General features: G+C 35.5%; 1 protein-coding gene across 1 annotated transcript in view; it reads left to right on the top strand.

Annotated features, from left to right (window-relative positions):
* Positions 1-2,636: 2,636 nt before the first annotated feature.
* Positions 2,637-3,893, top strand: part of LOC107678306 (caldesmon-like) — a 25,127-nt gene continuing 23,870 nt past the window's right edge. Inside the window, exon 1 of the mRNA XM_016473532.1 lies at positions 2,637-2,707. The gene's annotated coding sequence lies outside the window, so the exon portion shown is untranslated. The remainder of the gene's footprint in view (positions 2,708-3,893) is intronic.

Raw genomic sequence — 3,893 nt, 5'->3', positions numbered from 1 at the left:
AAAAACAGTCGGTTATGTCTGTGAAGATAAACAGCAGGGAAATAAATCGCATGTGTATATTAGATCTGTGTGGCATCAGCAATATACAGTAAATAAATCAATGGATGCACTGCTCTGTTGTCTCCTCTGAGGCTGGGACTGTAAATAGTGTTATGTGCTCGTCTGTGCAGCCAAAGACAGAACAGTTAGCATGTTTTGCTCAAATTTTCGCCATGGCATTAGAGCTGGTATACCGTTATCACTTGCGAAATCACAATGACAGTGCCTTGAGTGGAAGTTTACAGATTAAGGGGCGGTAATATTATAATGAGATCCCTTTGCCACGTCACCAAGGGAGCGAAATCAGACGCGCTCGTTTTCTCAGACGCTTGTAGAAAAAGGCTTACCAAAACAAAGTTACTGGGTTAATCTTTTTCACGTTTCCTTGGTTGGTAGATGCACCGGGGACCTGATTATAGCACTTAAAACCTGGAAAAGTCAGATTTTCATGATATGTCACCTTTAAACTATTTTGTGTTAAATAGCACTGTTAGCATAAATTAGACAGTATTTTAAAAACAATTATTTGAAAGGGACATTTTGTTTTTATCTAAACGTATTTATTAACAGATAATTTTGAAAAGACTTGAGTTTTATATCGAGTTTATCATGCACTGCCAAACGCAACCAACACTAGCTCTTTTGTATCTCATTCTTTTCTCCATCAACGTTTACCAACTCAAATGCAAAGAAAAAATGATCTTACTGGTAAAACTTAGACAGTTGTGGTTAGATTGTCTGTGCACTGTAATACCTTTATTAGTTTTAGTGTATTTAATGTTGCTCAACACTGTACTGTATCAGTAGAGAAATGTTACATGTGTCTTGTTTTTTGTAATAATGGCCATAGTGGCTTTCACTGTTACGTGTCTATATGTTCTACCCCTGTTTATTATTCGACTATGACTCAGCTAATGTTTCACTGTCTTTCTCACCACCCAGAAGCACTGGTCTGCTGGGTTTAGCACAACCCTGAAGCATTTTCCTGAAAGAATAATACATAAAAATAAAGATTACAGATATAAAATATTTATGTGTATTAAATAATGTGTGTGAAAAAGTATAAAACACCCATTAGCCAGGAGGAGGTGCAACAGTGTTCTCTGAGAAGACATTTCTCCAGTGGAACAGATATTGATCTTAATATAATAGCAGTGGATGGTAAGTTTGTTTGTATAGAAAGCACTGATGACATAAGGAAACTGATTTTGGTTATTCAGTAGGATGTAGCACTTGGCAGACTCTGCATATTCACTAATAGCTCACGTTTGAGCTGGAATGTTCATGAAGAGGCACTAAAACATGTCCTCATGGTCTTTAATGTCCTCTTAGAAGAATATACATGTCAACATGCTATATGCTCATGGGAAAATGTGCCACTATACATCTCCTTCAAAGCTTATTAAAAAAAATATATATGATTTTCATTGAGTTTATTTTTTCTGATGCTATGAAGACGTGACCAGACAGGCCGTTTCTGATTACACGTGATATTAACTCCTCATAGGAAAACATTTGTCATGGATTGTGCTCTGAAACATGGATTTGACAGTCCTAACCTTAAAACATGGTCTCGAAACAGTAGAAAAACATCACGGGAATCTGACTGTAGAAACTCTGCCAAGGATCCAATTTGAGAACTGTTCAGTTTGGCTGAAGACCAGAGAAGCCGGAACACATTGTAACCTCGTCTTCACAGCCAGTCTGACACCGGTTTCTCTTAAAATGGTTGTGGTTAGGATGTTGGCATGGGTTGCCAATGCTAGATTTTCCTGGTGTTTTGATTGATGTTCTCTATTGCTCATCCAGGACAAACTTTAGTATGATCTACACAATAACTTTACACCACATGCAAGAACATTTGCACAAAGCATAGCTACAAAATATCATATTTCAAACCAAAATATCAAAGTTACTAGAGTTATATTTGCTATTTAACCTTCATTGCAATAAAAAAAAAAGTTTATTAGACTTTTTGAAGGAGATTCCCAATGCAAGTTATACTTTGTGATTTTATTGAGGATAATTATAATTGTAGAAAAGATGCAGTCACATGACAGTTTAACTAGTTAAATGTGAAAAAAGTATAATAAAATTAAACTCACATTTAACAAAAATAATGAACTAAAAAGCACACAATTTGTTGAAGCTTAGTTTACAAAAAGCACAAAAGTAGTTTTTAACAACGTAAACATGGGTTATGAGGACACTTCCTATGTCCCCGTAAAACAAAAGGCTTAAAAAACATACAAAACGGTGTTTTATGAAATTGAAAAATTGCCAGTAGTTTTCTGTAAGGGGTAGGTTTATGTGTAGGGTTGGTGTAGGGCGATAGAAAATACAGTTTGTGCAGTATAAAAACCATTACGCCTATGGAGAGTCCCCGTAAATCACAAATGCAAGTATTTGTGTGTGTTGGGGGCGATATATATCAGATAGGAGTGTAATATATGACATTGGTTTTTTACTTATGGATGGAGGAAAGCATAGTAAGACTACTGCCAATGCTTTGCAGTGATGGAGCTCAGAGGCGGAGTCTGAACCGCTGCACATTTGATAAAATGTGGAGGCGCGCGACTCATAATTCTTGCAGTGCTCTTTCAGCAGCACGATCACACTTCTGAACTAAATTGGACAGCGCGCTGAAACCTGCTCCAGTCCGTTACAGGTAAGGGTTACAGGCATAGTGCTTCATTTTAACCTTTGAAAATCTTTTTAAATTGAAATAGAAATGTTTTTATTTATAATTATTCTTTTGCACAAATTCAACGAATAAAAACATGATGGCAACATAATTTACTGGAAATTTAATTTGTTGGCAGTGCAACACTGGTGGACAAATGAATGAAAAATGTTTTCACCTGCCACTTGTTCCCTTGTCAAGAACATCTGTAGACCTCCTATGCTTTTAAATACCGTCCAAGTTAATTGGAGGGTTTCCAACAAATTCACTAACTAATAGTTGTTTTTAGAATGAGCTCATCCAGCCTTTGGATCTTTCTAATGAGTTTCTGTGCGGCTGTTCTGTAACGGCCAGCAGGACACCTGCATCTTTACTGTAAAATAGTTTGTGCTCGCTAGAGAGGAAGATCGGGGCTAGATGTCACATTTTTTCACTCCATACAGTGAATATTTCCATTAGTAGGTTGCGGTATAGGCACAAACATTAAAGTCTTGCCTTTGAACAGTTCCACTGTAAATTCCCAGGAGAATAGAAACTATTCATACTTTGGCCAATAGCGAGGCATGTTGTTACGCTGTGTGGGGTAAGTTGTCACAACTGAACCTACTATTGAGCTACCCTTTATTCTTTTAAAAAGCAAAAAATGAGGAAAGACAGGCAAAAATGTCAAAGGTAACATACAAAATAAAATAATATTTAGGATACAACGGGGCTAAAGGGCCACCTTAAGAAAAAATGTGCTATTCACTGCGCATAAAATGTATAATTGCAGAAAAATATATATGTTGTATTGAACATTAATGGAGCAACAGATTTTGTGTGAAAATAAATCATTCAAGTTGTTTATTTTGTTTAAAAATCTTATAAATGTATGAGGTGGCAAGAGGGGCCTTTTACTCCACACACGGGGTAAAAGGCTCACCAGCATGGGGTAAAAGGCACACGGTATTGATACAAATACTTCAGCTAAAATAATGTTTTTTTTTAAATAATGTCTAAGTTAATACTTGTAAAAAACAATCACTTCAGCAAAGTTTGTACTATTTTCTGCTTATTTTGAAAAATAAATGAATGAATTTTTGTTCCATAAATATACTGTCATTAAAATATGTTAATATAAAAAATATATTTTAAAATACAGAAACAAAATCGTTTTAATAAGTAAAGATTC

The sequence above is a fragment of the Sinocyclocheilus anshuiensis genome, unplaced genomic scaffold (genome assembly GCF_001515605.1).
Source record: "Sinocyclocheilus anshuiensis isolate Anshui unplaced genomic scaffold, SAMN03320099.WGS_v1.1 scaffold1318, whole genome shotgun sequence".
Classification (NCBI taxonomy): domain Eukaryota; kingdom Metazoa; phylum Chordata; class Actinopteri; order Cypriniformes; family Cyprinidae; genus Sinocyclocheilus; species Sinocyclocheilus anshuiensis.
Note: the sequence above shows the minus strand (reverse complement) of the source record. Positions and strands in the feature narration are given on the sequence as shown.